The sequence below is a fragment of the Echeneis naucrates genome, chromosome 21 (assembly GCF_900963305.1).
Source record: "Echeneis naucrates chromosome 21, fEcheNa1.1, whole genome shotgun sequence".
NCBI classification, from domain to species: domain Eukaryota; kingdom Metazoa; phylum Chordata; class Actinopteri; order Carangiformes; family Echeneidae; genus Echeneis; species Echeneis naucrates.
The window spans coordinates 8,679,664-8,702,601 of NC_042531.1; the positions used below are offsets into that span (position 1 = coordinate 8,679,664).

Genomic DNA, 22,938 nt, shown 5'->3' on the forward strand with positions numbered 1-22,938 from the left:
CGATTACTCAAACAACGAGGAGCCAGTCACGACAATAAACTTAACTGAAAGACTGAAGATTGATCACAGAGTTCTTATTTAGACAAACACGACTTTGAGAAAAAGGCAATACATCTGATCTGTCCTGCTATATTATCCCTGTGAATCAGCAAAAACAGAGAGGCCATCCCTGACTTGGAGCAGAAAAAAGAGCATAAATCATGTAATTACATTGTCAAAACAGCATCTGATCTTTGCGCACACACACACACACTTAAAAAAAAAAAAAAAGTACTTTAATCTTTATGCTCTGCTTAGATGTTCCTAATTAATGTAGTTTTCACACTCACCACATGCTCTCTGAATTATAAGCACATCATGAACCTTATAACCAAAACAAATAATCTTTTGCATTCACAGATGTTTAAGCCAGTTGTTTATGGGATTTGATGTAAAATCTAATGCACAGTATCTGTGCAGTTGAACATTTTATCATGCCTTTTAATGTTTCAGTTTAGTTCCGAATAAGTATAGCTCTCTTACATTTCTCTCGTGGTAAATCCTCTGTTATAATACAATGAGCAATTTAGAGGCAAATGTTTTGTTAAAAAGAGAGGGGGGGGGGACTACAGCAGTTCAATTAGGAAATGATCTGGCTGTGTAATGGACATCAGGCTCTGAGAGCTGACTGCCCAACAATCTAGTTTGGCAGTGAGGAGCCCATATTAACAACACAACAGTAGTTATTCTCCTAGTGCTTTGCTAAATGTCACAGTTTGCATTTGTCAGATTGCAATGTATCACTTAGAGGGGGGTGATGGGAAACCCTCCAAGAGTAACCTTGAATGGCAGCCAATCGGCACGGGACCAATGGCCTCCCATTCCTCTGCTTCAATGCGCTGCACTGGTGCTGCGCTTTACAGTATATTTAAACACATGCCGACACCCAAGAGGAGGAGAAATAGCACCTGACCCCTTGAAACTGATACCCTCGCAAGCAAGGGAGAGGGGAAATTGTTTAATGAAGATGGATCACAGTGATGGCTTTACATTTCATTTCTTAACAGCGGGCATACGGCTTTATTACAGCCAGTCCTCACCTTTGTCCTCTCCCTCTCAGACGAAGCACTCATGAGGCTCTGTATACTCACTTTAGTTTTGGTTTTAGTGCTTTTTTGGGAGGCGTGTTTGTCTGTGTGTATGTGTGTGCGCTTGTGTGTGTCGCCTCTTGAAAGTAAAAATCAGCCTGCATTGTGGAACTTGCTTAGCTGGCTAGTCAACAGGGAAATGTTGACAATTCAGTCCAGTTCCATATGGTCACATTCTAGCTGCTCTGTGAGGTCTCCTGTGAAATGTTGTCCTCTATGAGCACTGAAAGTCAAAAGCCCTACACCATTATTACAGAAGAAGATCACCACAGACTTTAAAAAAGGGAAGGGATTCAACATTTCTATTGTCTTTTATTCAAATTACCCCCCCCCCAATATACAGGATGTAAAATAGTTAAAAGGGTTGAGTATTTTAATGCCAACGATGCACCTACAGTAGAATTATGAAATGAATACAAGATGATGATGATTGAAATGGTTGTTTATGTGCTTTGTGGAAAGCCAGACGTTGTCACAGATAGGGGCCGAGATGCGATGAATCATTTAAATGTGGGAGTAATACCCAATGCTTTCAGCTCCTAGAAGGCATCCACAAATTTACTCTTAGTTGTACACAAACTGTGAGCTTGGTGGATGGTTGGGTCAACAAAATGTGGGAGCACAATTCCAATTTCTGCTGACGGGATGGATGAGGGCATCTTGATGTCTTTAGATTCCATTCGATTTTGATTTGACGGCAAAAACTGTGCATCACAAAAGCAAACTATGTAAACTATGCTATCAATATAGTTTATCTTGTATCCACACTAAGTGTTTGACCTACATCAGTAAAACAAATTTAATGTGTACATTACATCAAATTCTGGTGCAGTCTGCTCCCCTTCCCACTGAAGGCCTTTACAAAAGCTGAACTCCCAAAGGAGTGGTGTGCAGTGTTCAGCCTAGGCTGGGAGCAGCTCTGAGCAGCTGACCGTACTCAGATCATCTTGAGTTGTCATGGGCTTCGGTGTCATCAAGTTCACGTGGCTCTAAAAACAGCCATAAACCCCCCCAAAACATGTATATTGTTCTATTGTTCTGCAGTGACTGACACGTGGCTGGTTAAGGTTACTAACTGTGACTACTAACTACATGCAGAATTTCTTGGATCTAGCCTCTAACCAATAGCCTTCTTACCACTTTAATCTGCAAATATCCCAATGAATCAGATTATAACTGTGTAACTGTGCTCATCTGTGTACTCAGCAATACTGTGGATGTCTGAGAAGGAGCAGGGTGTGCACCTCTGAACTGCACCTCTGAACCCAAACCAAAGGCCGAGTGTTCAAATGAACAACAGTGCCCTCAGGCAGTAGACTGAACTCCTCTTACCTTTTGATGACGGAACTAAAGTGCACAATTTTGTTGCAACTGAACAATTCATGATTTGTATTGTGTATTTTTACATCATGGAGAGATTTTAATCCACTTATGGCACCAAACGTTCTGAGGATTTGAGGCTGCACTGCAACAAATTCAATTTAGCACCACAGGTAATTCATTTTTGTCCAGCGCATTGAGATATAGATGGACATGGAGGTATGGTAGTTCCTTATACAGTACCTAGTGAATTTTAAATGAAAGTTAATGGAAGTTTCAGTCAACAAAAAACTCTGAACTTGCTCTGGTCATAAACCAAGGGGAGCATTTGTCTGGTATAACAAAGATATATGAGTCTTGCAGTACACAGCTCGCTAGCCTTAATTAGGTAGCTACCATCAAATGAGAATTGTATCATCACATTGGTAAGTGTACCACAACATGCTCGCCCATAACCTTATACATTTATGAATTTCAATATTAACGGGGACATAGAATACTTAGAGGAATAATTAATGCTGTACTAAATTGGGTTTGAAAAGCCTGTGGTTTACCGTGTCATTGGTGCACACTGTCAGCCAATTGCAGAGGCTGAGGGATTGGGAGGGTCAATGTGTAATGTCCATGCAATGAGTAGTGCTGCTTTACGACTTCCATTTGCTCCAGTGTGGGCAGCCTTCCCACTGGTCCTCACTAATGACGCCTCTCTAATGCTGCATGCAAGAGCAGAGGAGGGTAATGTAAGTGGAGATAGGGGAGCCACTAGGGTAAAAATTAAAATGCGATAATTGATAATATTTCAATGTAGCTTAACGGAATTGCTCCATATCATGTTCAAGAGGATTATCAATGAATAATTAATAAAACATTAACGTTCCATAATTGAAAGATATGTGCATTGGTTGGTGGGCTGCCGTGTGTGGAGGTAATGGCCAAAGTACAGTATGAAAATACAAAAGCTGACAATGAAAATATTGTTGTAATTATGATTGCTTTCAGTGAACACTTGGCTCAGTTGTACAGTTATTTTCCAACAATGACAAACTGGCTTTGTGTTGCTTTCTGCTCTTGTGATTTAAAGGTATCAGCGTTCCGTATTGCTGATGATGTCAAGGGCCACCCACAAATCTATCTTTCTCTACATCTTCCTTATTACCACAGCAGCTTCTGATTCGAAGACTCCCATCTTGTTATCATGTTCAGCCACAGCTCCCGACACACCGGTCCCCTCGTACATATATAATGTCCCCTTCTATATCCTTCATAGACTCTGAAATGTATGCCCTTTTTAACCTCCATGCTATTTGCTTTGTTGTGCATAGGTGTGCTGTTTTATGGACCGTGGTGAAGGTAATGGGTTAATAATTGGTGGGACCACAAGCTGTGTCCCCTAAAATGATCATACAACCAACTTCACACCTCTTTAATGTGGTTTCATCAAATACCTTCACGTCAGGAGGATTTATTCGAAGGGTGATGTGTTAAAATAATAGAAATACTTAAATATCTAAGGCAAAAGTCATTATCTTGAATTAGCCATTTTTGTAGATTAACATGTGAGCAGCATGTGAGTGTTGTAGCTGGTCAGGCAGGAGCTTCTTAACCTGTTCAATGCCTTGTAGTTTCACCTTTTTTTCTGCTTTTATATGATTTTGAACTAGAATAGGTTAACAGTTGTCCAGACACAACTATAGATGAACTGGTGCTAAATAGGGTCAACCCACAGTGTCATGGTGCTATAGGCTCTGATGGTGTTCTGTTTGGAAGTAAAATAATTGCAGGAAGTGAGCGACCCAGATAAATCATGCCAGTCTCGGGGAGGGAAGGCAGCAGACGGGAACTGGACTATTCACCCGTGATGCCTATAAGTGCATTTCCTTTGCCATGCCCCCTCTGATCCAGCTGTCCCTTATATCAAAGATGCTCTGTTTATGTTTGGAAATCGATTGATATTGTGCATGATGGATGAGCTGTTGGCAGACCTGCCCTCTCTTTGGAGTGGAGTCAGAGGTGGCCTGATTTAATGGATAGCTTGTCGTCCTCGAAACTAAATGTGCAACTATCCTGCAACATAAAATATACAGGCAGCGTTTGCTTATTGATATGTCATGATATCTAGAGTGAATACGAATACCATCAGTTGTGTGACTCTTTGTCAAACTACTCTCAGGGATGTATTTCATTCCGTGTCTTGTAAAATATCTTGTCCAGAATCTGCAAACATTTCTCTGGCTTTTTCTCGACTTATAATAAATTGCATAGATCACATGCTTGACAAAACACTGCCTTATTAGACAGGTGAGTTTAAGGCATATAATAGGTGGCTTACTTGGAGCTGTGGTGCCGTTTAATGGAGCTCCTGTTGCTTCTGCTTTCCGATAGTCTGGGATGTATAAGACAGATAGGTGGCCTAGATTAGATAAAGCTGTGTGTGTGTCTTCCCAGCCTTATACAAATAGGGAGAGCCCAGCAACAGCCATCATTTGAACGTACACTTTCATCCTTGTGCTTTTTCTTGCCTCCAGCGATGGGAGTGGATGACCTTTTACTGTCAACTTCTAACATGACAAATTACAGAGGCTGGGTGACCGTGTTTTTTAGGAATGCAAGAGTTCACTGCCTGGTCAGGCCGCTAGCAGGGCAGCAGACCCCTACAATGGAGACAGATGTATTAATTGATAGATAATAGTCATAGTAGATATATTGACTGGGGGCGCCATATTTCGAGGCTACAAATATGAGCCCACAACCCACAGTGTCTCCACAAAAGCTAGATCATCTACCCAACATCAGAGGAGATGACTTCTGTGATGGACCTCCACAGTGCCTCCAATGTGGCTTTGTCTGAAAATAAAGAGAAAATTCGGTTCAACCATTCCTTCTGTGCTGCTTGTGTGTGTTTTTCCATAATGGGCTGGTGGTGAAAGCTAAGAGGGTGTGTGTGACATGTCTTGGCGAGTGATCCAGAGGTGGTTCACATGGTCTACTCTGGTGGGTGATGTCAAGGCCTTGTTTAATTGGAGATCTGCTGGGCCAAAGGCAGAGAAAGCTTTGCTTTCTGACCTCATCTGGCTGATCTGTGCCATCCATTCAGCCCGCTCTCTTGCAACCACATCAGTCACAGGGCTGTCAGCTGGCACAAACACCTACTAAGTATTTACTCTACTGCTTATGTGTACTGCACTGATCTACGATGAACTGGTATTGTAAAATGCTCACCTGATCCCCACCTAATTTAAAGCACTTCCTCTCATTAGCCGATCATTGATGGGGTCTAGCGCTGACCACACTGGCAACTGTACAATCAGGGTCATTCGTAAGGCGCAAAGAGGTTTTCTGTTCCTCTTGTCAGATATGCAGCCATGTGGAAATAATTACATATTTACTTGCAGTGCTCATTCTATCCCACACAGATTGCATCATTACATATTCCTCATTTGTTCAACACCACCACTGTATTATGCAAATGCTTATTCTAATGGATTTAGTCCCATAGACCAAACATTACTGGCTTAGTTATCACATATTGCAGTGTAGCCAACAGTTGGTGAGCTGAGAAAATGAAACAGAAATTGCTCAACATCCCATCCGCAGTTATAAAACTGAGCACTCTGCATTGTGGGTAAAAGTGATTATTTCATCTCCATGTTTTTGAAACACTTGTAAACAATCAGCCAGCTCTCCACGCAAGCAGACACTTATACTGATATTAACTCAGATTCTTTTGGGCTACAGTACAGTTATTCCATAAGAATTAATTATACTTGTTACATACAGCAAGTATTTAGTGCTTCAGTCATTTCCTCATCACAATTTTGCAGCAAATGCAAAAAAGAAAAAGCAGAATCCAATTTCTGTTACAGAGATGAAATATAGTATTTGACAATCATAAAAAAGACATTTCCAGAAAAACAATAAAAAGTGAATACACATCTGTTTGTTATTTTCACCATTGAACAGGAAATACAGAGTTCTGGGCCTCTTTTTTTTTTTTTTGTTTGGAGAAACAAATGTTTTGCTCATAAAATCTCTCATGCAGACTGAGAGGCTCAACCTCACTATGGCAATATCACTGAAGGCTACCTAGATTCATGGCTAGTTCTCCAATAAAATAAACAGCCAATAAAACATCAGGCTGGGACTCCCTTGACAGCACTTTAACATCATTACACTTTCAACAGGCTTTCATTGAAAACTTGAATATATATTTGACTGTTCCCTATTACTTGTAGTCGACCACATGGGTCCGGACAAGGTTTTTATGGTGGTCTACTTAATATCACATATCTCAATGCTCTGTGTGAAGTGCTGTGTGCTCAGTGAGTGTGAGCATCTTGTGGGGAGATCTGGGGCTGATTTGCGCTCACCATTGCTTACATAAACTCCACTTCCACCTAATCACTCTGCCTTGACATCAGTAGCCACAGAGCATATGGAGCATATACAGTTTCCATCCACACAGGATTTCACAGGGGCTTAACTATCACACAGGGAATTATATTACAGGAATTAAAAAATAATAATAGCCATAATAATATGATTATGCAACAATAGAAGATTATGAGAGAGAAACTTGCTCATTAACTAGAAAAAAAGAAACATTAAAATGTCATTATGCCTAAATAAAGTTTATCACTGTTTGCATTATGTTTTGTTTTCATGTTGAATCATATTCTTCTCTTAATATATAAAGGAAAATCTAAATTTGGAACAGTGCCATTTATCTCCCTGATTTTGAATATCATTGAGTGTAACTCTAATTATAACTAACACTAATTATGCTTTTTTTTTTTTTTGGTGTCATTGAAACATCATCAGATCAGTTACTTTGAGGTTAATCCCTTTGACTTTTGCTGTTACTACAGTATTTGACCTTCTGTGTATGCAAGAATTTTCAAGAGGATTACAGAGGCCTTTAATGGGGGATTAGCCAAATCCTCATGTTATCTGTCCCAAATTCTGTTACACTCAGATATTAGGCCAGAAACAATAGCCGAAGGCAGCTGAGTTGAGAAGGTGACGACGTGCTTTTTCGTTGTAATCGGCTTAAATAGTTTGTAAGGTTGACAACATTTTATAAAATTAAAGGCTTGTCTCTTTACACTAAAACTGTGGAAATTTGAGAAACACAGCAGACCAGTACAAAAAATTGTTTCTCACCTCTTTTGAGGGGAAAAAAAAATCTTGTTCAGATCTTGCTTGTTGGAGTTTGTAATTACAAGCTGATGACAGGATTGCACATTCCAGCTGTGTGTGTGTGTGTGTGTGTGTGTGTGTGTGTGTGTGTGTGTGTGTGTGTGTGTGTGTGTGTGTGTGTGTGTGTGTGTGTGTGTGTGTGTGTGTGTCCCCTCCTGACACAGAGGCGATGTCAGGCTCCCCCTATAGTATGCCTGAGAAACTGCATTAGTTCACTGAGTGCTGAAAACTGAAGAAGCATTTTAACATGGCATAGTAAATCATAAATAAGCAGAAAGTTATTCACGTATTGGTCATGAGCTTTTTGTAGCTATAGCTTTTATTTTTGTGGTAGTGTTTCTTAACATGGGATATATGTGGTTGCCTGTTTATTTGATAAATGTTGTCTAAAATAATATGCAAATATTTTGCAATAGTTCTCACTTTCGTTTGAATTATTTTCAATTTTTATTGAAATTGATGAAATTTCATTGTCATTGTGGATGATACATTTTGTGGCACTTTTGAATTTCTTTCATTATAATGATAGGTGTTTCTAATGTTTTGTTCACCCCATTCATATAGATGAAGGAAGTTAAGAGCCAAGTATTTAATAATATTAAGTCTAACTTTATTGATATGAATGGGCTGGTCAAAATATTAGAAATACCTCCCTGCGTAATACAATATAAATCAATGGTAACGGTTGAATCAGCTCCTCTCTCAACGTGAAGATAAGATTTATTGCAAAGCTGCAGTTTTAGACTGTTTAAGTTTGAGAGAGATGTACCTATTAAACTGGCACCATTTCCCATGCTATAGTGTGCAATGTAAATCAAGAAAAACACAATAACAAAACTGGTAATGTTGGAGTAATAAGCTAAAAATTGCTACAACTGGATGAGAAAAAAAGTATATGATAAATAATTGGTTATAAAAAAGTCAGTCAGGCTATGCACCGTTGGTGTATATGGTGATTCCAGGGAATTATATTAGACCTTTGGCTCGGTGTACTAATAACTAGAAACTCAGTCCATGTGTAGATGGCAATGATATTTATAATACTACTCAGCGCAGCACATGCAGTCAGTTATCATGTGTATCATCTAATTCAAGAAACCTGTCGACACCATTACCTCATAATAGCCTCAGCAAGACGCTGAGAGACCATGTTACACTCAGCTCAGGCTATAATGTTTGCTTCTGTGTGTGTTTGGTGAGGTAGTAGTTCCAACGGCGAGCACAATCCTTTCCACTCCAGATCATGTCCTTCATTGTTTACTTCTTGAGAAACACAAATAACTCAATTTGTTTTCAACTTATGTTTTTATGGCATGGCTGCTTGTCAACTGATATTCATGGAATTTTTCAGTGAGGGCGTCACAGTGAGGCTGAGCAGAGACGTGGGGAGGCTGACAGCGCTAATGGCTATAAAGATAAGTGGAAGAATGTTGATGCTTGAGAAAGCCACAGGCAATGGAAGAGGATGAAAGAGAGAGTTCACAACTGAGACTGCTCCCTCTCAATGGGGGGACACAACGAGTATTTATCAGCTCTCACACTTCAAATTACTGTCTTTTGAATGCTACTTACAAGAATGAATAAACAAAGCAAACTTACGCAATCCCACAAACCAACATTATAACATGTTTTATCTGCAAACGTTTTTGGCCACTTGCCTGCTGTTTGAATGAAGAATCGCAGAGACATCAGGGCATAAATAAGCATGGAGAGGACAGTGATCACTGCCCGTTGCGGAATGCGATGTTGAGATTGGCGCTGTCTGCTTGCTCTTCTTTTCCTCCATCTTTTTTCACTCCTTTTTTTTTTTTTTTTCCCTTTCATCCCTGTCTCGGTCTCCTTCTCTCTCTTTCCATCTGCCTGTCTCTGAGGCGCAGCCAAAGTAAACACAATGTTCAACGCTCTCAATCACAGGATCTCTCAGAGGAAGAGGGGGCAGTGCCCTGGCACAGTGCTGGTGGCCAGGCCTGGGGAGTGGGAGAGGAAGTAGGCCACTGCCTCTGAAACCTTCTATCACTGCAGCACCAACAGGGAATTCACATCTATCAGAGCGTGTGCGCGCATACTTAAGTGCTCCTACTTGACATAAATATTTGCATGACATTGGCTGACATGGGAGATCCTATCATAAGTCATACAAACTCATCACAGCCCATTACAAGTAGCACTTGGTGACCACCAAGATAGACAGTGGCTAAGTAGAGAATAATGGCCGACTCCTGGCCCAGGAGCAACTACAGTTACAGAGACATGGGATCATTCTGTCACCAGGTTTTTATACAAAATGTCATCCCAGCTATTAGATTGTCATTTTTAGCTGCTCTGTCAGAGTCCTGCAAAAAGTCCAGTGACAGATCGTTCTCCCACAGCATGCCTCTTGGTGGTTATGCGCCTGTGCTTTTTCCCACGTACTTCAACCTTTGCCTGACTGCAGAACACATCACTCTCAATTGTGCTTTGTGTAGCAGCATGAGGAAGAGCCTGTTATTTTTACTGTATGAATGTGTCCGTGAGGTGTTGTGTGTGTGTGTGAGAGACAGGCCTATTCATTTTACCTTTGTCCATCATCACCTACTGTATTTGAGCGGAAACCCTGGCTTCATGCAGCACAGTTGTGAGTTTGTGTCCATTTGAGCATTTCCCTAATTTTGTAAAAAAAAAAAAAAAAAAAACAGGCTAAGTGACAATATCTCTGGCTTGTTTTCCCATTCAGCCTATTGCTCTGATTCAAACTGTGTGTTACAGATAGCTTTGGCGGGGAACCAGCACAGTTTGCCAAGCAGGTTATCCCGCTGTGCTCTTAAACATAAATTTGCTGTTTAAATAGTAACTCAGAGACATGCAGACAAGTTGGTCCAAGTCGCCCAAATAAGGAAAAAAAAATCATTCATAGGATTTTGGATTGGTGTTGGGGAACATAAGGTGCAAAGTAGATGGGTTGAAAATGTTTCTAACATGCATGTAAATCTCAAATGTCTCTTAGTCTCAGTGTGACTCTCTTCACTGTTTCTACCACATATAGTGATGGCTTATTATTGTCCACATTCACATCTGAAGTCTATAAATCCTTAAATCCTTAAACCAGCACCCTGGGACCGTCAGACCTCACTAAATAATGGAAGTCGGTGTGGTCAGCTCACAAGACTGTGATCAAAATAAAGATTATTTGGAGGCATTCATGCTGTGACTGTGTAGAGAATGATCACTGTCATCCCAAAACAATGTTGTTGATTTATGAAATATGACAATACTGAGACATTCATGATTATTGATTGGTATTGTTAGCAGCCTTAAAAGAGCCATATGTCTTCATCTTTAGCAATGACACACGTATAAAAAATAAGTTTACCACACCATGTTAGCCTGAAAACCCAAATGCAACATTTTAGGACTCTGATGCACATCACAGGGTTACTTCATTACATCTTACATCTGTCATTAAAGTGAGATTCTTGCATGAATTAGCAAAATGAATGAATATAAACCCTTTTTCGGGACAAGCACATCCATAAAAGAGATATTTGTACTGGCAACACAAAGAAGATTCTTATTAGAGGGTATGCACTTGTTTCACTGTAATAACTACATCATAATACACTTAAAATGCTGAGGGCAGAGCATGGTGAGAGAAACATACTGGGTAGTTGCAGGGCCCATGCATCTTAGTCAAGTGTGATTCCTCTTGGAGATGTGTTTATGAAAATAATCCATTTTCTATTTGTTTTGAATTGTCACAGACAGGAGGATGTTGCTTCCTCTCAAGGTTAGTGAAGATGCTCATATGAATGGATGTTTAAGGCTGCACTCATATGTCATTGTTTACCCCATTAGTGACAGCTCCCAGGCAGTAGGCCACTTAATATTTTCTGTGTATCCCTGACCGTCCCCGCACGCCAGTTCAAAAGTTCAGCCACTTCCTCAAGGGTCTCATCACATTCTCACCACATCTTGATTTTCAAAGCTTCACAGAGAGACTCGACCTGTCAGGAGCGATACCGCAAAAAACGCAATGATGGAACACAGGTTTGGAGCCAGGGCCCGTCAGGCCAACAAAGCTGCCTCCTGGCTCTCTGGTTAGGAGGCCTGGACTACCAAGCTCATATTAAAGGCTGTGTAGTGGTCCGGCGTACTGCTGCCTGCATCTTGCTGGAGGAGCAATTGATTGTTCTGGAAACTGATGAAGCTCGGGCACAATTAGATTGCAAAGGCAGTGCTGTGAGGTGAGAGAGCAGCCTGCCTGCCTGGCTCTTGATTGATGGTAAAATAATAACCGCTGCGTATTAACTATGGAGTTCACCACCAGGTTAAGGTGGGCCAAAAATTGCTGCTCTTATTAGATTCCGATATGACTTGCGATGTAAAAAGATTATTTTCATTGTGGCAGTGGACAGTCGTTTTGCATGCAGCAAGGTGGTTCCCTACAGTATGGTGCTGTCATATATCTCTGGGGGGAATTTTGAGTCAGGAGGGCAGTGGGTCAAGAGTCACACCAGGACATTAGCGAATGTTATTCTGACATTCCAGCCTGCCAAAACAGATGGGGAGCTTATTCAAATATAATCAGTCACACTGGAGGTCACATGGGGTCCCTTTATGTTTCACTGTTTCCTCATATCTCCCGCACTGCATCAATGTCCACTCAAAAATGTTGCTCTGAGAAAGCAAGGAGAGCATCAGTTCATCATATTACTGAACTTCAAGATGAATATCCTCTTTCATACACATGTCAAAGAGCCAAACCGCTGAGTGTGCAGCCACATCATAATGTATGAGTAAAGAAGTATGCTGCTCATGGACAGGGGTAGTTTCACTGAGCAATCTATCCATGGTTTAGATAAGGATTAGGGAAGCCAAACACTCAAACAGCAGATATATTTTTCTTGAAGAGCATTTCCTCATTGTATGCTTACAAAACAATTTTCCCTCCTCCTCAAAGTGTGTAATCCTGCTGGCCATTTGTCTGGTGCAGCTCCCATGTGGAGGCGAGGCCACTGGCAGAGTGCAGGGGTATAGAGGAGGTGAAAGCTTATAGCCGCATATCAGAGCTCAGGGATTCACACTCATTTATCTTCATTTCTCACACGCAGTGTCTCATAATAAAGGCTCATGTGAAAATGGTGTTTATCATTGGAATGACAACGTCTCCCAGATGCTGCAAGAGAAATCTAGGAAATAGATAACGCATTACAATAGCAAGTCCTTACTCTGTGGAGAATCCAATTAAGGCAGCCTTACATCATGATAATCAAGCGGAGGTGGACTGGTTCATTTAGACTGGTGGATAACAGAGCAGACAGAGGCCTGCACTGTTGGTCCAGGGTTAGTTGCAGTTGGACCTGCTGCATACATCAGCAGCAGTCTAGTGTGGGGAGCTTTACCCCCTAGTGGTTTAGTGGAGGAACACATCCTGAGCTGCTTTTAATACACATCATATGTGTGCGAAGTGTTTCAATGCTGATCACTCACTCACAAATAACTGTAGGCATCTTATTGGATTGGAATTTCCTGAGTTCGATAACAGCCAAACTATAAATTGTGGGCTTTATATCGGACTATACGTTTGTTCATGTGCCGATGTTTGTATATGCATTTATGAGAAAACAAATGTGATGGTGGGGCTTGTTGTGTTGTTGTATTGTTGTGGAGTGGGTGCACCACTGGGCCTGTCTGTTCTGGTGTGCTGCTTTCCTGCTGCTCAGCATTTCGCACGTCCTCAGGGGGACACAGGGAGGGAGCACATGACTGGGCCACGCAAAGCTGAGCTAGTCACTCCTATCGTTCCACAAGAGACGCATCCCTTTGGCGTCCTTCTGTCTCTTCATTGTCATTCCACTTTTCAGCACAGCAGCAGACGTGGTGTTGAGCCAGCTGTGCGTCTCTGTATTTGTTTGCATCTTCATACGCCTAACATTTTGAAGCTGGTGATTGCAGAGCAGGTGCACATGTTGCCACAAGGGCAAAGTGGACATTTCTGCACCCCTCTCTCAGCAAATCGCAATGCTGCCATAATAATTTACCACCCACCAGCACACACTATGTTTGGCTCACTCTCTTAGCATTTACATGGCCATGCAGTGATTTACTGGTGCTGTGATAATTCTTCAAGGATGCAAGGTATGTTTCAACATGTAACAGTCTCTTTATAGCAGTTGCAGTATTATTTTATAATATACAATTTTCTAATATTCACAATCCCATAATCATCCAAACAAACAAACATTTTATGCATATATTTAAAGTAAAGTTGATTAAATCTTAGTTTCTAAATACTGCTCAGGAGCCATTCAACCTGTTCACATTAAGCATTAAAAAGATGTAATTTTTCTGTTCATACAGGTTAAATCAACCTGCTTCTTCTATTCCTTCATATAGTCACCATCCCATAATAGTCATTTGGTACATTTCTGTCACTTAATACACACCTTACAACTGTTTGCATCTGATTACATGCTGAGCTGCATTTTGTTGTAAAATTATATTTAATCAAATCTTCTGGACATGGCTTGCTCATTGTGAAAATGGCTGTGCAAATAAATGTCTAATAGCTCAGTGGGTCAGCTGCAGGACTGGACTGAGTCAAACTCACTGACGTTGAGGTAGCATTGTATGGTGTATGCGGTATACATAATATAAAGGATTACTGTATAAATGAATTCACATACACTACGATGTCTTACTCGAATGCCTGTGAGACACTCATATGAGGCGTAAATTAGTTTACCTGTGAGGAATAAGTAGGAACTGAGTGAAAACTGCAAGAAAACTGAAAAGATGGAAAAGGAATACCATGGAGACATGTTGTACCTTATTACACTGAGGCTCATAGGAGCAGCCTGTGTTTACTGTCTTCTCTCTGCGCTGTGGGCTGTGCTGTGCATTGTTTGTGATGAGCATGAGCGCTGACCTCTGCCCTCTGTGGTGGCCCCTGCAACCCTTTTGAAAGTTCACAGGAGGGTCAGAGGGTCCTTGTGCCTCTGCAGACACTGTGTTGATTGAACCCACCCCCTCCTCACCCCACACCACCCCCACCTCCCTGAAAGTCTGTCTGTCTGTCACAGTCAGACACAAACACATACAAACCATCCAAACAAAACCTTGTCACGATGTGAGCATGAGATTGAGAGAATACTTTGGGGCTGACAGTGTTTGGTCATTCGTTAATGCCTGGAGTGACCTAAATATATAGAGGGTGTACACCCACTGCTGATTAAATTAAATTATCAAATTAAATGGTTCATATCATGTATTGCTGTGAGACTAAAATCCTAAGTCACATGCAAACGCTTAAAAAATTAGGCCTATTGTTTTTTTGCACAGTGATCAATGATGCCTGCTTATTGTGAGTGTCACAGTGAGGCTTTCAGGGCCTCAGCTGCTGGGATGGATTCATGCATTTTACTAGGCTCTGTGGCTTTAGGCACAACCACTGGCAAATGGGGTTGACGCTCACCACATGAGGTATCACATGCTGCTAGGCAGAACATCTACCATGTCCTGTACATGAGACATGCTGCTGTAACATGGAGATCATTTTCGTCTGGGGAAGCCATTAATACCAGAGATCTCACAGACCTCCTGATTTCAGCACGTAAATTATTTTGCCTGAGTCCAGAGCATGGCAGAGAGCTCTGAGATTGCTGCAATAGTTTGTTTAGGGATCAGATTAGGCCGTATGCCATTTCAAGCTAGAGATGATAATAATGGTTGCCAGTGCCGGGTGACTGTTGACATCATTCCTCATGTGTTCTGCCACACACATCAATCTTCACCAGCTCTGCAGACGGTTCTGAGGTGAATGGATTTTTCACTTTGGGGTTCAGAGCGGGGTCACACAGACACATACCCTTACATATGAGATGAGCACAGTGGGTAAGCCAAAGGACTTACACTAATCATATTTCTTTTCTTCTCTTTTTCCGTGTCCACAGTATCAGGTTACAGCGGATTTTTTTTCCCCTCCACTCAGCAGACTGATATGTTACTGTACATTTCTTATGGTAACATTTCATTTCTGACACAAAACACAGATGTATGGTACTATCAAGTCCAAGGACATGCTGGGAAGCAGATATACATAGCATGCATAAAACTGTCATCTGGTTTGAAGCTTTGCTACTGTTACAACAAAGAATTTTATATATAGAGCTCTTTATAATTGCACGAGTAAGTCTGTTATGGTATAATAGACCTTCAACTTTTGTAACCACGAGTGAGACATTGGAAATGATATCTGTAACCTCGCAGTTTTAATGCTGTGCTCTGCCCACTGGGGCTTTAGAGGATAAGTAAAGATAATCTGAAATGAGAGATAAGGCCTTCACAAAGCTGTGGACCAGTTTCTAAGATCATTTCCCCCTTTTTGGATCTTTGGAGCCCATAAGGAAAATACAGATGATGATGTAGATAGTGTATCATGGTTTAACAGAGGTGTACTCTAATGTCAGGAAGAGTGAAGGTGTAAGAAATGCAGGATTTACCCTCCTAAACTGTGTGCTGTCATCTTTACAAAGTATGTTCAGGGGGTGTGAAAAGGATCATTAGTTGTGTGGCAGCGGAAGCAGCGGTGTTGTCAGCTACCTACTATTTACTTCCCCTCATTACTGTACGCTGGCTAGCGCTGGTGGGAGTGTCAACATCATTAACATGACTGTCATTAGTCCTGTCCCACACTTAGTCCTGGGGAGAAAAATGAAGCGTCTTCCACCAGCAGCCTCTCTGCTTCTGCAGCCATCGTGCCATGAACACCTTCATACAGGACTCAATAGTAAACCTGCTGCCTGAGAGGAAGAAACAGGGGATTTGCACAAGGAATTGAAATGTTTCCCAGTTAGATACATGAACTTAGTATAGTGAAGGGAACATTTCATAATTTAAACTACCATCAAAACATAGACAGAGTACAGTACAATGAACTGTATGGGTTCTCACAGTGTCGATGTGTGACACTTTATTAGTTGTTACAGACATGAAACTGCACAAAAAAAACTTTCTTCCTAATAGTAGCCTGGACCTTTGATTTAGAAGGTGAACCCATGCATATTATTATTTAAATTAATGATAAAATCAAATAAAGTCATTTTTGAAATGTGGATTCCTCTGTTGTTGCCATTAGCCACATTGTCTTAGTTTTGAATTGGCACCTATGGCAGGATTTAAACAAACAGGCTCCCTCACACCTTGTCATCTGCCTGACTTGGCTGGATGTTATTGTAGCCAACTTCAAGGCCTCAGCAGCTGCAATCACTTATGGTAGTCTGCCTCAGCGCTCGGCCCCTTCGTGCCCCCATCTAGTTTCCCATCAGCCATGAGGGGGTAGAGCTCCTTGCACTCAGTTTCAACCCTCCTGCTCTCTGTCTTGCCTCGCTGAGACCTCCTCGACCTCTGCAGAGGTGACTGGGGCGGTGGAATAACCAAGAGCACAGCAGTAAGGAGCACTTCCCAATGCAAACTGATTCAAAGTGGATCCACATACTGTGTTTCCACATGCCTTCTGTATGAGGCTCAAGTCCAGAATGGGCCGGGCTTTCAGAGGCACAGTGTCATCCAATGGCTGCACTGGGATTGCTGTGTGGCTTCTCTGATTTACGGTACATCATTAAGTCAGCGCATTCCTTCCCCCTGTGGCCCAGGTGGCTGTGGGGCCCAAGGCCCCGACTCTCAGGAGCAGAGTGCGTCTCTCTGTGCAGCACAGCACAGCCAAGGGGAGCAGCACATAACACAGAAGAGCAGCTGCAGACCAGAGAATCGAGCCTCCATACCTCAGCCGTGGCACATCCCACCACTCCATTACAGGAAGCACTTCATACAGTATATTTCAGCACCTCCTGTGTTTATGAAGAATATCTGTCGTCTTACTTATAAATCCCCAATCCTGTTTTCATTTAGCTTCGATTGTTGAACAACTGAGACAAGCCCAAAAAGCAGGGGGTGCACTGACCTGTAACCTGCACAGCCGCAGGATCTATTGTGAACAGGCCGTGTGTTACATTAAAATACAAATCAACCATCTTACAACATAAATGTCTCATTGAGGAAAATGCTTCGGCTCATGCCCTCAAAAAAAAGTTTCATTTTATTGAAGATTTATGAGTTATTTTATTACATGTTGTAATTAGTCATTTACATCCTAGCGGATGAATGATCTTCCCAACACCATCTTTTTTCATGTCCCATATCTCAGCAGTCACAAACAACTGATGGTGGCATGAGTCACGAGAGATTTTTGGAGCTGCTTTGCCCTCTAGTGGTAACACACAGTGTCAGAGTCCATATAGACATGAACCTCCACCTCCAACAGCACACCACCAGGCAGACACTGCAAGAACCACAGCATACAGTTGGAACTCTTTGAACACGTAATAAGATGACTTGTCAATCTGCACAGGATTTCACATCAACAGCTTTGTAATTTTCTGCAGACCGATAGTAAAAGAAATTAGCTGTTAGAGATTTCAGCACTTTATGAAACTTTACAAGCAGACTTTAATATTTACAAGGCTACTAAAAAGCCTGGCAAGCCTTAAAGCTCTGACCTACACATTAGTGACATACTGTGGTTTATGTTGGGGAAAGTGACGGCTTACAGAGACTACAACTGTTAGATTTATCAGTTTTATGGTTTGTTATGTAACTTCAAGATACATGTGCAAGTAAAGATGAATCTTAGCAGCAGACAGGACTCCAAATAGTCTCACTTCAACATAATCATGTCCACACAATATCTACTTGCCAATGAACTGTTTTTATACAAAGCATATGTAGTTTATTTAACATTTTGTTTCTTGGTGTGTTGTAAGAGAGAGGTGCACTGAAAGAGTGATATTTTATTCACTATCAACTATGAGTTCATTCAGGAGCTCTTGGCTGCAGCTCTGGGAAATGGAAATGTGGCGTTGATGAGGTACTTCCTGCATGCTGTTCCTTCTTTGTGTGTGTGTGTGTGTGTGTGTGTGTGTGTGTGTGTGTGTGTGTGTGTCAGAAATTGGTGCTGGTGTTGGTGAAATGCTCCTTGGCCCCCTTGCTGACAGTGGTAACGTGAGACAGACAGTGTGCCATTCTCTGTGTGTCTGACTCAGATGTCTTGACCTGGCCGACTGGAGCGGTCTGACTTTCAGCTCTGGCTTATCTCGCTGGCACAGCATTGGTCACTTCACACCCGGCTGCTTGATCACACACATTTGCATGGGAGCAGTGAAACAGGCACGCTGGATGGCAGCGTTTTGTAATGATGTGGTTATGACTACAAAACGTAAACCTGAGGTACGAATATCAAGTCAAGCTAAGTGTGATTAAAACAGAGAACCCCGTCAGTTACTTCTTCAAGACACTGAACCCAGATTATAATTAATACTCAAATGCCAAAGCAATTTGACAAATATAAACAACAAATATAAAATTTGTTAGGAACATCTAATGCAATACAATTCAACAGCTCAGAAATTGGTCCAATTTTTACTGAGATAAGTGTTCAGATTTCGTTGAAACCATAAATACATTGTAATTCCTGAGGTACGCACTTAAAGCTAATCTGAAATTTGGAGACATGATCATGCTGAAGAAATCTCACAAGTCTGCAGCAAACACCTATTAAAACTTCCAGTAAGAGAAATACATACAGGTAACACCTACACACACAGCCAGAGCCTGTTTGCTGACACAGTAAGCCTACACCCGTCACACAAAATGAATGTTCTGCCCAATAGGAAAGCAATTTTGCAATGCATCACTTTAAGTGAGTGGACCTCTGTGCTACAACCAGTGTCTCTTAACCTTTCCTTAATTTGTCTTGTCTTGTTATGAGCTCACAGGAACAACAACCTCCTTTCACTAAGTTGTAAGAAGCACTCAGCCAGCACAGAGCAGCACCACATCAGGCTCAGTGTGAGGGTGAAAAAGGCAGTGAAAGGCAAGGCTGAAGTTGGAATTTGCTGTGTTGGTCCATGCTGGTTTTAAGATAAACAGAAATACTATGCTGCAACATGACTTCATGGCTTCCTGTGGCCAGAGAACTGTCCACTTGTGTGTTCAGATGAGATTTATATCAAGAATAATTCACTTTTGCGACTTCCACTACGCTCACAATTTAGTGTTGCCACCTTTCTACAGCCCACAAGAATCAAAGCACAAAAACTTAATTTCAACACAGAGCTGATAAGGATGTGTTATCTCTATGAGAAGGAGGCAGCAACCTCCCCTCTGGCTTGTAAGGAGTAGCAGGGAAACATGTACAGCGTTGTCCAGCATTACCATCCTCTGAGAGCCAAGTATACCAATTAACAGCTCGTTCACCACAAGGTGAAAATATGCACGCAGGGGGAGAAAGCATTGTGTTGTTTTAATCGAGCTGGCTTTTAGAGCAGAATTACAGAACAATCATTTCAGTATTGCGTAAAACGTGTGCCTTGTCTGGGGAGTGCAGCTTTTCCACTTGTGTGGGACATCATCGCTCTTGTTCAACAACCTGACACATATTTTGGTGGGATTGTCGCCACAAGAAGGAAGTTGTAAACCAGAGAGGCTCCCGTTGCAGGAAACCGCCTTTCATTGTTGATAATGTCACCTTGAAAACATGGTGATCCTCAGTAGACCCTCCACATAGCTTGCAGTTAGACAGGGAACAATGTGTGCCTGCCAGGATGTTATTTTGCTGCTTATGTATCAGAAAATAGCACAATGAGAGAAACTGATCACAAAGTTTGTCAAAAATATCCATCTTGTTTTGGACGGTTGTAAGCAACATGTTTCAGATTGGCAAGTTAAATTTTTAGGACTTGTTTATGTGTTGTGTTTATTCCCTCTCATTCCCTGGACACTTTGGTAACTCCAACCCTTCATTAAGCCTTATTACCCACACCACTCACTCAACATCTGGCTTGGGGCTCCCAGAATGGCTCATTTGCCATGCCTTTTATTGCAGTCATATAGTTGGAGTTGTAAATGCCTGTGTGGCTGTGTATTGTTTTCTGTTGCAGAGAATCACACAGTATTCTCAGCACTGACATGGAGTGTTAATGTGCAAAAGTTACAGTCCCAAAGTCCCATGCAAACCTCTCAACAAGTCATGGTAAAGCTTTTATCTGCAGGTAGGAGAGGGTTTTCAAACCAAAAAACTGCAGTGTCATTTTTGAATTATAGCTTTATTAGAAAATGCTATCAGCACAGACAGTATTTAGACTTTAGTGGAAGTGGGTTTTTCAATTTAGCCCTCGGCCTGTGATTGGGTGAATGTCAGCTGAGTTAAGTGCCATGAAGTGGAGGGATTGGCAGCTCTATAACTCCCTCGGACAGGTTTGTCATCTGTGTCAATGACCCACCAGGGATCCAGCCTTATTATCAAACCCAGTGCTGATGGATGACCACAGTTCCAGCTGTTAAGGCAGTGTCAGAAACAGGTTCCTCCATGTCCCGTCACTGTGTGTGTGTGTGTGTGTGTGTGGGTGTGGGTGTGGGTGTGTGTGTGTGTGTGTGGGTGTGGGTGTGTGTGTGCGTGTGTTTGAGAAAAGTGAAGTTGACCGTGGCTTTTCATCCCCATCACCAGTGTGTGAGCAGTGGTGAAAATCCGAGATATGTGTGTTTCTTTTTTTTTTTTTTTTTTTTTCTTCCATTTTAATCACATTGAATTTTTGGTCATTTCCAGTCTCCAAGATTTTTTTGCTAAGAAATATTCATTTAGTAAACTTTTAAAAGCATTCAAAAACTTTAGAATAATTGAAATATCCCCAGCGTTTTAAAGTCCAAATTGCAGCAGGCAATATCAGATATAATTAAATAAAATGCGTACTATTTATTTCTAAATATTACTATTACTATTTTCCTCATAATATATCGGCCACGTTCATGTTTTACCCTCAAGTGTGAAATTAAAGTTATAAATATTTTATTTTCTAACTGCTTTCAATGTGTGACCACAGAAAAATACATAATTTTTCATTGCAACATAAAAATTACAACAATATCTGATGAAAATCTCACTCAGGAGGATATGAGGTTTGAATAACTGCTAAAAGTGAAAGTGGTTAATGCTGAAGGACATCACAAAGGTGTTACAAAGCTCATGCCAAGTGTTACTTGTAGCTTTATCCTGGCACCTCTCCACAGCCTCATTGTTCTGCCTCGCCTCTCTCACAAAATGTGGTTCATAGAGGCTCGTGTGTAAACTACAGTACATCTCAGGAAGGAAGAGGGACCTGGTGGTGGGGGTTGGGAGCAGGATCCCAGACCATAAAACCTGGCAACCGCCCTCCTGCATTGTTCACAACTACCATTCCAGTCCGGTTTCACTGTTTTTCACTGCCTGTGCTCTTATGTATCCTGTTCTTTCTACAGTTGTCGTTAAGCGGACAAACATGAATCCAGGGCATGCTGCTCATCTCCCTTTGTTCTTGCCACCAAGAGTCTTGCAGGCAGGAAGGAGGTTGCGCTGAAAAGTAAATAAATAACCTGGTTATAAAGTTTAACGGTGGCTCATATGGGTCCAATCACAGAAATATCAGATTGCGTGCCGCATGCATTACAGTGTGTTAAGAGCACAATAAATACATAAATACAATTCCCGCCTCTCAGCTTGATGTCAGCACATCCAAATCTCCTCTTGGAGCACCACCTTGTGGCTGGTCTGAGCAGTCTCCTTTACACCCTGGAAAGCCTGGACTCCTGCAGTCATATGACAGCAGAAAGACACAGTCGACACAATGAAACATTCATACATTTCCGTTTCACTTGATTGTGTACGAATAAACTATTTCCTCAATACATTTTATTGTTACAGTGCTAATAAAACATTTAGAATGTATATTAAAAAAAAAGAATATATTTGTGGGGGAAACAAACTAATCAATAATACGACAATATAGTGAATTTCTTGGCATCATTCAAGGTTCTTCTAAATGAATAAATGCAATTTACCTTTTCCATGATCCTGCTGCAAACTGTTTTCATTAAACTGAAAACTTGACTCTTTTGACCTGCTTCCCATTTAATGCGTGCCACGAAACATTCAACATGACGACAGAAAGACTGTCTAACTTTTGTGGAATGCAGATGCCTCTCTCGCAGTCTATTTATGTGATTTAGGGCTGTCAGGGCAGCCAAGCAGCAGGGCCCAGACAGGAGGCTGGACATGACAATGAAACACAAGTCCTGCAGAAACTGCTCCCTCTAGTGGGAGGGCACAAAGCCATTGGACTGAAAACACCAGACAGTTTGGGTCATTTCTGTGCTACAGACTCTGTTAACACATATAAAAAAAATCATGTCTTTTTGGGATGAAAAAAGTATTCTGGGTCAGTTGTCACAC

At 41.5% G+C, this 22,938-nt stretch overlaps 1 long non-coding RNA gene across 1 annotated transcript; it reads right to left on the bottom strand.

Annotated features, from left to right (window-relative positions):
- Window positions 1–21,194: 21,194 nt before the first annotated feature.
- Window positions 21,195–22,657, bottom strand: LOC115062356 (uncharacterized). The gene is made up of 2 exons (XR_003842380.1): window positions 22,548–22,657; window positions 21,195–22,295 (listed from the first exon to the last, which is right to left on the bottom strand). It is a non-coding gene; the product is annotated as an uncharacterized LOC115062356 (long non-coding RNA).
- Window positions 22,658–22,938: the final 281 nt, after the last annotated feature.